The following is a 12,982-nucleotide window of genomic DNA, read 5'->3' on the forward strand; positions in this document are numbered from 1 at the left end:
CTTCTGTCCATGCTGTTTCCTGGGCTTTTCAGCTGATTTGTCTTCTGTGCTGCTTGTTTTTGTATTACTGTGCCTCCTATTATGTTTTCCTTCAATGTATAAAGTCGTCTTCTTTAATCGCTTCTGCTAATATTTCCAGAATTTCTCTGCTTTCTTGGCATTATTATGGCTAGTCCCTCTCTTTCCCCTTATTAAAAACTGGAAGATAAAAAACCCAAACTCTTGTAAATAAGCTTAGTCAAGCAAAACAAATCCACACCCAGTGGTTATGATCAGGAAAGTGTGTCTTGCTTTTAAAAAAGTTTTGTTTTGATATCGTTTGTTTTTTCATCTTTTAGATTATCCTTATTTTCTCTCCTCTCCTGGAGAACCATCCGTAATGACAAAGATTTTTTTTTTTTAAAGAAAAAAGACAAAAGAGAAAAGTCGAGCGAAATCTGACCATGCATTGAAGAAGATCTGAAAGTGAGTGAATGCGTGAGGACATCGCTGTCATGTCTTTCAGGATTTCCTCAAGCTAGGGTGACGCATGGCCAGCTGATATGTGGATTGAGTGCCCTTGCCAGTGGCAGTCTGTCCAGGAAGGCTTAGCTGCTTTCCTAGTTTTTAGATGAAAAGAAATAGGGCTGCAAGTTTCAGTGTTTTGTTATCATGCCCCCAGGGAGTCTCCTCACACCCTGATGGGGAGCAGGGTCTCTCCTCTGGAGAGAGCACTGGGATAAGGTATGTCTTTTATCGAATGGTCCTAGTCCTTCCGAAGATTCATGTCACAGTTTGTTGGAGCCTTCTCCCGTAAGGACCGAGTCAGATGATGTTTGTAGGTAGCATAGCATCTGGCACGCTGGGGATGCCCAAGAAATGCTCGCTCTTTTTCTGACGCTGCTGCATTCTCTTCCTCGTCACCTGCTCATCCTCATTTCTGTGACTTTCTGTAGTCACTTACATCCCCTCCCCAAGATCTCCAGTGACCTCCTCTCAGTCTCCATGCCTCCGGCCTTTCTGCACCCTCTCTCCTGGCTATTGGCCGTTGGAAAGGAAGGAAGCCTGTTTAAAGAAGGCCCCAGGCCAGACTTGTCTGCTGAGGGGCTGTGGACCCTGAAAATTCACACCTTTTCATGAACTGGAACCCTTGTCACCCTTACTTGTTTTGAGGTGTTTCAGTGGTCTTGAATACCAACAGCTGGCACCAATTGGAATAGGAGAGAAGGGACATTATTTTCTCCTCTCTTAGTTAAATAAATGGAATGAATGATTAATAAAGAATTTATTAAATGCTTGATGAGTTGATAACCATGAGGATAGGTTCTTGCAAACAAATCTTTCTGCTCCTGCCAAGTTAGTCAGAAGTAAATAAGAATTTTGACACTCAAGTTTTTCCTGGGATCACTTTGGTTTAAATTTCCCTGGAATGAGATATCTTTTCCTTGCGGAATGTTAGAAGCTTCTGTTTTTCCTTTTTCCCATACCTCTGGTTTAGATGATTTAGAAGAGATTAAGAAAGATTTCTTGCTTTTAAAAGTTTCCCACAGAATTTAACAGGGTGTCAGATCTCCAGTGGAAGGATCCCCCTCCAGTGGTAGGGGCTGGGTGGCCCCTTAGGGTCCCAGGACCTCGTCATCCTGGATTGGTTCCTACAGAATTGTTGGTTTTGGTGCTAGAGTGACACTAAGGGAGCACATGAGGGAACCAGCAGCCGCCAGTAGATTTGGAAGTCACTTTGTTCAGCACCCATTTTGGAGACCTTGTTTTCTCTCATCTGTTGGGCATTGGAGGAACCTTTCTCCAACACTTTCTGTTTGAATTGCTGGAGCAATATGTCTTTATATTCATTTTGTCACGTGGTTACTGGACTGATAGAAAAAGGGAATGCTGTCCATGTAGCGCATTTGGATTACAGTGAGATACATATGTGGGGGAATGTGGGCAGGGTGATGGCTGGTGCTTTGGAACTGGGGGAATAATCAGGCCCAAAGCTTGCATTTGCTTTTTGAGTTTTCAGATATCATTGCTAATTTAATGGAGGTGATATCTTGTTTTGATTTATATTATTTGAATTATTACAGAATTTAAACAAAATTTCAAGAAGCTAATACTTTGTATTCTTTCAAAAACTGCTTTTAATGTGTTTTCCCTACTTAGCTAATGAAGAATGTCTTTTATGCTTATGAATTTCTATTAGTTCTTGGAGATTTGAGATGTCAGGTTTTGCCATAAGTATTTATGGTAAGAATTTTCCCAAAATGGTTTCTTTCCTTATTGTTCTGCCAGATGCCATACATTTGTTAGGGGCTTGCCATATGGCAGGCATTTGAGCAAAAACATAGTCCCTACCCTCAAGGGAACTATATTCTCGTGCGGTGGGTGCAGACAGCTAGGTACATACAGCGTGAATATGGAATAAATGGGAAATAATCTCGGGGGGAGAATGGTGGCCTTGGGAAAATGGGAGGAAGATCTTCTAGAGTAAGGTTTCCTATAGAAAATAATATTTGCAATGAGTCTTGAAGGAGGCCTGGAAAGCCAATTTGGGCGGGGGGAAGGAAAATTTCTGGAAAAGCATGGAGTTGGGACATGCGTCGTTGGCAAGGATGGTCTGTAAGTAAGGCACATATGTCTGATTTGTAAAGTATGCAAAGGGGAGTGAGCAGAGAGGAAGGGCTTGAAATATTTAATGGAGCATCTTGAATTTGATTCTAAAAGGTGACAGGAAGCCACTAGAATTTGTTTTGTTTGTGTGGGTCATGGGGTCAGAAAATTACTTTTCCTGCAGCAAAGTGGAGGATGGACTGGAGTGGGGGGAAATTTGTGGCTATCACAGTGGTTCAGGTGTGAGGTGATGGGACCTGTACCAGGGGCGTGGCTGTATGAATGCAGAGAAGGGCATGAACATGAGAGATATGGTGAAAATAGAAAAAGCAAGACTTGGCAACAGATTGGATAGATTGAAAGTGAATGAAGGTGAGAGAGGAATCAAGAATGGCACTGATATTGAGGGCTTGAGCAGCTGTGAGATGGGGGGAGCTTGTAGTAATAGGGGAGTCTGGAAGACAAGGTTTTTTTGGGAAAGATAATGAGCTTTGTTTTGGTCGTGTTGAGTTTGAGAGGCCTTAGGGATCAAAAGGTAGTTGGCAATGGGACCTCAGGATAAGGAATACTTTGCTTAGTGAGTGTGACCTGGATGAAGAACCAGAACAGGAGAAAGGAAAGTCAGTCAGGTAGGAGGAGGGCTAAGAGAAGTGTCCTAAAAGCAGAGAGAGAAGAGAGTGATCCATTAGGTCAAAGGCTAAGATGGGTCAAGGGCATCAAGATGGAAAAAAGGCCATTTGAATTCTTAATTAAAGGCTCATTGGTGACTTTTTTTTAAAAATAATTTTTTATTTTCAAAATATCTGCAAAGAGTTTTCAACATTCATCTTTGCAAAACCTTGTGTTCCAAATTTTCCTCTCTCCCTTTTCCCCACCCTCTCCCTTAGACAGCAAGCAATCCAATATAAGTTAGACATATGCAATTCTTGTAAATATAATTCCACAATTATTATGCTGCACAAGAAAAAGCAGACCAAAAGGCAAAAAATGAGAAAGAAAACAAAAAGCAAACAAACAACAAAAAAGGAGAAAATATTATGTTGTGATCCACATTCAGTCTCCATAGTTTTCTATGGGTGCAGATGGCTCTCTCCATCCCAAGTCTATTGGAATTAGCCTGAATCATCACCTCATTGTTGGAAAGAGTCATGTTCATCAGAATTGAACATTGTACAATCTTGCTGTTGCCGTGTACAATGTTGTCTTGATTCTGCGCATTTCACTTAGCATCAGTTCCTGTAAATCTCTCCAGACCTTTCTGAAATCATCTTGCTGATTATTTAATATAGAACAGTAATATTCTATAACTTTCATAGACTATACCTCATTCAGCTATTCCCCCACTGATAGGCATCCACTCAGTTTCCAGTTTCTGGCCACTACAAAGAGGGCTGCCTTTCCCTCCTTTAAGATCTCTTTGGGGTATAAGCCCAGTAGTAACACTGCTGGATCAATGGGAATGAACAGTTTGTGGCCCTTTGGGCATGGTTTCATTGGTGACTTGGAGAGAGCACTTTGAGTTAAATGACGAGCATGAAGTCAGATTGTAAAGGGTTTAAAAGAGACGGAGGTACCTGAAGGAATCTAGGTGGGCTTCTCATCCTGCTTAACTGGGGAAGGGGAAGAGACATGCTGGGTGAGGAGATGGGAATGTGTTTATAGGCAGCAAGGGAAGGAGCCTGCAAACGAGGAGAGATGGAAGATTAAGGAGAGTGGGGAGACCAGGAGAGCAATTTGCTGGAGAGGATGAGACTGGGATGGAGTCAAGTGTGCCATGTTGAGGGTTTGCTTCAGTGAGGAAAAGGACTTCCACCTCCTCATGGGAGACATTGGGGGGGGGGGTGGAGGGGGAAGGAAGAGGAGGAACTTGTAGGGGAAACACCCAAGTGATGTGAGGCAACCTAGAGGGAACCAGAGGGAGCTCTCAGGAATGGCTCTGCCTTGCTTTTTGTTGTGCTTTTCACTTTTAGATAATCAGAACCATCTGTTCTGTTTCTAGTACTTTGTTCTCTTCCTTAAATATACAAAACATTTTTCTGTTTCTCCTAACCACAATAAAGAAGTCATTCCATTTTCTTCTAATCTTTTTATTTTATTTTAGAAAATGTCTTGGATTATCTTTTTGGAATTTATTGTGGTATGTATGTGACTAGAATTTCAATCAAATCACTTTTTTGGGTCATAGTTATCTAATTCTGTTAGTAGTTTTTTAATTGAATAATAATTTCTTTCTTCCATGTTTGATGATCTTGGATTTAAACATTACTTCTTCTGTATTGCTTTGGTTCTAATTCTGGATTACCTTTTCTCCCGATTTCCTTTGTTTTGTCCTGTTCTATATATGTAAGACAGTTGCTAGTTTGAAGTATAATTTGAGATGTAGAAAGACTCCTTTTTAAAAATTTCTCATGAATATTTTTTATATTTTTGTCTGTTCCTTTATTAATTTTTTGTTAACACTGTCTTAGTTGACATTTTGATTGTTTTGGTATTAAATTTGTATTTGAATTTTGATTTTTCTCACCTTGTATGCTAAGTTTGCCACCTCTCTGTCAGGAGAGTAGGTAGTGTATCATATCATTGTTCCTTTAGAATGTTTGGTCATGGTATTGACCAGAGTAATTAAGTTTTTAAATAGTATTTGTCTTTACCATGTTGTTGTTATTATATTAGCGAGTCTCTTGTCTTGCTCACTTCCCTCTGCTTCAGTTCATACAAGCCTTCCCAGATTTCTCTGAAACTATCCCCTCATAATTTTCTGTAGCATAATGGTATTGTGTACATTCATATGTTATAATTTCAGCCATTTTCCAATTGATTAGCATCCTGTTAGTTTCCAGTGCTTTGCTACAACAAAAAGAACTATTATAAATGTTTTTGGTACATTTGTATTATTTTTCTTTCTTTGATCTCTTAAGGCAAAGACTGAGAGGTTGATATGTACAATGTTTAGTGACTTTTGGGGCATAGTTTCAATTTCAGAGTAGTTAGAAAACTAACAAGGCATTTCCCTCAGTTTTCCCTCAGTTCTTCCACCATTTGCTATTTTTCTTTATTGCTAATTTGATGAGCGTGAGGTAGTAGCTCAGAAGTACTTTTAACTTCAGACATCTCATTTCCTCTGACTGTGTTCATTTTGTACTTCTTTGACTTCCTTTCCAACTTTCTTTTGTTGTCTTCCCCCATTAGATCATAAGTTCCTTGAGGTCAGGGATTGTCTTCCTATCTGTATTTTAGTTTCACACACGTACCATATGTGTGTGTATATGTATATAATGTGTGTGTGTATGTACATGTGTGTGTACACACACATGCACTATTTGTGCTTTGGAACATAGTGGGCACCTGATAAATGCTTACTGGCTGTTGACTGTTTTTGTAAACAATTCATAGAACATAGAGAAGAGACTATTGGATTTCTGAATGTTTACTAGAATGGTATGAATTACAATATCTAATCTATGGAAGGGACCTCATCAGTCCAACCTAAAGGAGAATCCCTGCCCATAAATCTCTGGCATTGGGTGGTATTGAGTGAGAGGGAACTCTTGATTTATGAAGTAGCCTACTCTATTTTTTGGACACTACTGATCATAAGGGAGTTTTTCCTCACTTTGAGCTCATTTTTGGCTTTCTACAGTTGCCAGTTACTGATTCTTATTCTTCCCTCAGGCTGTGGAAAGCAGGTTTAACTTCTCCACATGATAGCACCTCATGTATTTGAAGAAAATGTTCGTGTCCCCCTTAAACCTTCTACAGGTAAAATATTCCCAGTGTCTTTGTTTGATCATTCCTTTTCTATTCCATCCATGGGGCCATCACAATCACCTTCCTGGACTCTGTTTTTATCAATATTATATTTTCAGCTCTGAATTATTTTTCTCCAATTCTTTCTTCTCTCTTCTACTAAGAAAGCATGAAAACAAAACCTGTTACAAATATATAATCAAGTAAGAATGTTAGGATATATGTTATTCAGTAAGGCTTTTTCTCTATTAAAAAATTGTATCATAATTGTTAAATTTGACTTAATCTTTGCTCTTCTTTATTGAGTTAAGAATTACAATTTCCTTCATTTCCTTTATTGTAATTCTTTCCAGACTCTAATGTTTAATCAACAAATACCACCAATCGTTTATTATTTTATACTATTGATGTCTCATTTGTGAAGAATTAGTTGCTAATAGATAATTTTTCTCTCTTTATTTGTGGCTGTTGTAAGATGATTACATGACTATCTTTTTGAACTTTAAAAGATTTAGTTTTGCTGGGGCCTGATGTTGTGATAATATCCACTATGTTTTCCTTTTTATGTGTGTATGTGTGTACCTATCAGGTTGTAATTCCCTTGGCATGTTGGTTTTTTAGAGAGAAAACTTGTGATATTGGTGTTGGATACTGTTCTTTGCGGTCACTTATTATTGGTCATCTAATTGTTGTAGTTTTGAAACTTGCCAAGTTTAGTTCTAGGAGATATGAATTAAGATTCATCTTAATGATGTCCCGTGAAGTCTGTCAATTCTAAATTCTGTTTATTATCTTCAGGATTTCTGAGAAATGTTTTTGTTTAGTCTCCTAAAAAATTATTTTCAATTTATTTTTCTTTTAAAGATATTGGGATGCCTGATAATTCTTAAATTTTATTTCCTTTATTTTATGAATATGCTACTTCTGTATCAATTTCTTTCATTTTTTTCCGGTTTAATAAAATGTTTTGGCTTTTTTCTTTCTGCCATTCTGACTGCAAGTAAAATAATTTTTAAAAAATCATCTCTTTATGATGAATAGGTATTGCATGAATTTTTAAACTGTTAATTTTCATCAGTAGCTTGCCCTGAATTTCTCAATTATGTCTTTATTGCATATGATATATTTGTTCCTCTAATTTTGATATTTATTATAATTTTATAAGTTTTTATTATTGTCTTTTCTTTATACCATTACAGATTTCCTCTTTAATACAGATATTAATTTCTTATGACAATAATACTTTTTAAAAAGATGAAATGAGAAAAAAATCAGCATAACTGCTCAATCCATTGAAAAACATCTGTAAATAGTATAATCTTTTTGTACCTTTTTGCCTCTTCAGGATGTTGGTAGTATCTTTTCATGTTTCTTCCATTTAGCCATCCTAGTTCTCCATAATTTTGCAATATTCTTTTTTTCTTTTTTTTTTTTGAGTGGGTCTTTTGGTTTACATTGTTCAGCCATTCCCCAAATGATGAGCATCCTTTTAATTTCCCATTCTTTGACACCACAAAAAGCAATGCTATAATTATTTTTATACATATGGATTCTAACTTTGATCACTTTGGCGATACACCTAGTAGTGACATGAGTGGTCAAAGAGTATGCAGTTTAATAGTTTTTTGGGCATCATTCCATGCTTTCTTTCTTCTAATTTTAACAACACTGATTTTATTTGTGCTAGAACGTTGAAATTTTATGTAATTAAAACTCTCTATTTTCTATTCTTTAGACTTCTTTGTTTGTTTGATCATGAACCCTTCTTCCTATCTAAAGGTCTGACAGGTAATTTATTTCATGCTTCGCTCACCTGTTTATATTTCTTTTGAAGTCTTAAGTTTTGTACACATTTGAAGCTTCTCTTGGAGTAATAGGTTGTGAGATGCTGGTTTTTATCTAATTTTTGCCAGACCTGCTTTCCATTTTTTCCAGCAGTTTTTATTAAATAGGTAGTTTTTCTATAATTCAAGTTTAACAATTGAGTTCCTCTGGCTCTGATTCTCCCTTGTCTAGTCTGTTCTATTGATCTATCCCTCTCTTTTTCAAGCAACACCAAATGGTTTTGGTGACTATTTTGGTGACTACTGCTTTTTATAAAATTTAAGGACTGGACGTGTTGCTCCCTCTTTTCATCATTTCTGTATCTTCTATTTTTCCAAAAGAATTTTGTCAAGGATTTGATTGAGTCTTGCCAGACATTCCCATGACAGTTTGAATGGCCTGGTGCACTTACTCCTGCCAGGCCCATTGGAGCGACCTCCTTGTTTCCCATCTTCCCGCTCTTCCCGCTTTTTTCTGTAGGAGTTGACCTTTGAGTACATGGCCGTCAGCTGGTGGGCTTAGAGGTAAGGAAGAAGCTGAGACGTGACACGAGCCCCTCCCCCTTTGGGAAGCTTGGACCCATCAGGCTGGTCTGGAGCTCAGTGGGGAAGTTGTTGGACACAACGGGCGCTGAAAGAAATTCCATTAAATCTTCTCTTCATCATTTAGCCTCAGCAAAGATTGTTTTTGACAATAGCATTAAAAGTATCAATGAACGGTGGCGTTATTGCCATTTAAAAATTCTACTGGCATGGCTCAGCAATGGTCTCTGACTATTCTTCCAACTATTCAAGTTCTTCATTTCTTTTAGTCTTTTATAGGAGTCTCCGTGTGTTTGAGTAGATTGCTCTCCAGATGTGTTATTTGCAATGACATTTTGCTTTCTAGTATTGCTTTTTTGATTTTGTTAATAACAATAGCTAATATTTATAGTGAGCATCTAGGTGGTACGGTGAACAGCAGCAGGTCTGGAGTGGTCAGAAAGAACTGAGTTCAAATCCAGCCTCAGATCTTACTAGCTATGTAGCCCTGGGCTGCTGTTTGCCTCAGTTTCCTCTTTTCCAAGTTTTGGAGGTTCACTTATTTGTTCCTTTTTCTTTCTTGCTTTTGTGTGGTTATTTAATTCTGCTCTCTTCCCTCTCGCTCTCCCCCCCTTCTCATTTGGATAGTAAAATTCCTATTTTCCCCCTTTCATTTAACCGATTTTATGCAGTTAAATAAAATTTCATTTTCTGAGCCTTTTTCTAGAAAGAATTTTTTCCCTCATTCTCTTTATTAGTTATTTTCCTCTTTAGTTTTTTGTAAATGTTTATTCTTTGATCCATGACCTTATACTTATTTATTATCTTTTAGTCCCTGTATTCATCAAGGCACTAAAACTTGGCAGGTGCCTATTTTGGGCTCTTTCTAAATGGTTTCTACATCATTATTTTACAGATCTTACTCCTTGTCCTTTCCCCTCCCCCCCTTTTTGTTGTATTTCAGCCTTAGAACAAGTGATAGAATTAAGGTTTTTTTTTTTCCCCCTAGAGATCCTTATGGTAATTTTATTCATTTTTTTTTTTCCTTACAGCTAGGTCCCAATTAATGTTTATAATGAAGCTTTGGAAATGGTAGCGTTATTTGAATTTCACTGCATTATTTCCACTGCTGAGGGACTGACTACTGTGTTTTATATAATTATAACTTTGAATCCATGTGGCCACTTCAGGAGATGTATTATTCACTCTACTGGAGGCCAAGCTCACTTTCCGACTCCTTCTCTTTTGAAGGTGATTTTCTCGGGCTCTTTTTCAAAGCTCTCTCTGTTCCATCTATTAGACAATGAAGAGTTCATCAGCCTCGGTCTCTGCCAGCCGTGACTTCTGCGGGGACAGAACTGACTCCAGCTGGAGGCTGGGCTCTTTCAGGCTTAGTGGGGTGCCATCCAGACTGCCCCCACATCCTCTCCCAGTTCTCACAGTCTCCTATTTCACTGGCTACGTTCTGTCGGGGTACAGAATGCTGATGGTGCTGCTCTCCTCGCCTGAGCAAAGCTTCTGTCATTTTTATTTCCATGGCACGGGGAGAAAGGGTTTATAGAATGGAGTTCTTTTGCCAGCCCTTAGGTTGGCTTATGCAGCCCTTCTGTTAGAATGTGGTGGCTGAAGGGGCACTGAGTGGGTTAGAAATTCTGTAGTTAATTCATTGTTGTTAGTCCACTGGAGTTTTTTTTGGCCTTGTTTGGGCTCTTGGTGGAGACAGCAATATCATGGATACAGCCGAAATGGCCTTATCTTTTTGGTATAATTGTTATTTTGGAGAGGCTGGAGAGATCATAAAGAATGAAACATGTCTAGTCCTCCAACTTGTAGGCCACGTGATGGGAAGTATTAATTATACATTTTTCTTTTATCTTAAACTTCTTCTATTGTATCTGATGCTGCCTTTGGTGGTGTTTTAGGGTATTTTTCTTCTGGCGTTTTTGTCACTGTTTCTTTTAAATTCATAATATTTTTTCATTGTGTTGGAGCTGTATTTGGCTCGTTCATTTTTGAGTGTTTTTAAACATTTTCTTTTGAGGATTCCTTGTAGTTTTGCTTCTTTTGGCATTTCTTTTGCTGTTTTTTGAGGGATTATTGAGGAGTCGGCTCCTCTGTAACCTTTCACTTTGCCATCTCCCTAGAACCTCTTCCAAGCAAAAATATGAAAGAAGATTGCATTTCAGTGGGATTCAGATTTTAGGGGAAAATTTAAAGAAATGTAAATACTGATGTATATTCAGGTACATTTTTCATTCATCTTCAAGTATGTTCAGTTAATGTTGGGCCTAATCTTGGCTCCATTCTCTTTCTGTTTTAATATTGTGCCTTTTGGAGAACCTATTGTACTGTCAACAAACTGCTGTTCATCCTCAGCCTGTTTCTCTTCTCTCTCTCTCCCCTTACACCAGCTGGAGCCTGGCTTCTCCTGCGGTAACGCCATAACCTTCTAAGTCTCTTTGCCTTTTCTCCTTTCAAGCCTCCTGACTCACAGAACCAGGAGCGTTCACACACTTCTTGCTTTCCACTGCCATTTCCAGACCCTCGCTGTGTCTGGTGGGAGACTTCCTCGCCTCTGAAGCTCAGCCCAGCCTTGCCTAATAAGACTGGGGGCTCGCCGGCTGTCTTCCTCTAGGACAGTGACCCTTGGTTCACAGGCATTCTCTTCTTCCTCTCTGTTAGACTTAGGGATGAGGGATGGGGACTGGGCAGCCATAGATGGCTGGGAGCAATCCCCAACAGGGTGAGATCACAGACCATAGTGAGCGTTTCACGGTAGCAGGCTGTGGTCTCGAGAATGAGGACCCCTGGGGGCCCCCGTATTTGTAGGCTCCCCTCAGTTAGGTTGGATGAGCTGATCGTTTAAGATGACATAATCCTTTCAGTGCCAGTAGATCAGAAGAATATATATTTTTATTAGTTCTAGACAGTTTAATACAACATGGATCTTCTACCAAACCCTGCACTTGTGAGGAGATGCTGCGATGGTGGCAGGGAAGGGCTCCTTCTGGAAGGCCCTCATGAAGCTAGCTTCGTTTTGGGTGTGGGCAGCCTTCATCCTGGGCACTCCCGGACTAGCTCCACTGAACCAGCTCATCGGGGTTTCTGGTCATGGCAGAGAGCTTTACCTCCTGAGACAGGAAGGGCTTGTAAAATGCAGTGGGTTTCCTCCTTCCTGCTTTTTCCTCCTTCCCGCTTATTCTCCTTTTTAAAAATTGAGTTTTTTTTTCCTTTTGGGGAAAGAATCCGGAGGAAGAGTTGTGCTTTTCTCTTTATTTCTGAGGATCGTTTCTCTGTGCTCCTTATTCCTAGATTTGGGCTTTCCCTGCTGTGTTTCTGAGACTTCCCACTGCCTCCCTTTGTGATGTGATTGGACTTTGTGTCATGTTTTGGCTCTTTCAGCTTTTTTCATTTCCTTGCCCATCTTGATTCTTTTACTGTTAATGAGCTGGCAAATCTGCATTTCCCCGAGGTGACACAAGCAACTTCTGAACTTGGGTTTCTTTCTCACCTCCTTTCACCCTCTGTCTCTCTGTCTGGGTCTCTGACTCACATTTCTGATGACTTTGCAGTCGCCCCCAGCTTTCCCTTTTCCCTTCCTTTTGTGTCCCTTTGCTGCTGCACAGAAAGCGTTTCTGTGGATCCTGCCATTGCAAAGGCCTTCACGCCCTTTACTCTCAGTTTCAGAAAATAGACTCTTGAATGGCATGAAAAGTGGAGCCTCCAGATTGTGGTGCTTCTGTCACGTAGCTCGTCTCCTCCTCGGCGTCTGTCCTCTGTTGTTCAGGCTCCGGTGGCACATTCATTTCTGGCCTCAGTTTTTCTCCTTTCCTGCATCAGGTTAGCTACATCCTTAATGATCGTCTCTTCGGGTTCTCACGGCACAGCCTTCTTTTTTCTAGGACATTCGGTTTTTCTCCTGTGACCTAAAACTTAAAAATTGTGAATCTGAGGAGACAGCTAGGGGGCACAATGGCTAGAGCCTCAGCCCTGAAGTCAGGAGGACCTGAGTTCAAATCTGCCCTCAGACACTTCACACTCCCTAGCTATGTGACCCTGGGTGAGTCACTTAATTCCAATTGCCTCTGCCCTCCCCCCCCCCAAAAAAAAATTATGAATCTGTGTATATGCCATAGTTGTACAGGGAGTGAAAACTGGTTGGCGTTTGGATGTGTCTCCTGGCAAGGAGCTGCCCTCCCCCCACCCCCCCAACCCCACCCTGCAGTTTTCAGGCTTGCAGAGATGGGCTTGGGCCGGGGGCCAGCAGGATGGCAGGGGAAAGTGGTGACGATGTGTCACAGCCA

At 39.8% G+C, this 12,982-nt stretch overlaps 1 protein-coding gene across 1 annotated transcript in view; it reads left to right on the forward strand.

Moving 5' to 3' along the window:
• DIS3L2 (DIS3 like 3'-5' exoribonuclease 2) overlaps positions 1 to 12,982 on the forward strand; it is a 289,396-nt gene that overhangs the window by 24,418 nt on the left and 251,996 nt on the right. The gene's annotated exons all lie outside the window — the stretch shown is intronic.

This window comes from Antechinus flavipes, chromosome 4, assembly GCF_016432865.1.
Source record: "Antechinus flavipes isolate AdamAnt ecotype Samford, QLD, Australia chromosome 4, AdamAnt_v2, whole genome shotgun sequence".
NCBI classification, from domain to species: domain Eukaryota; kingdom Metazoa; phylum Chordata; class Mammalia; order Dasyuromorphia; family Dasyuridae; genus Antechinus; species Antechinus flavipes.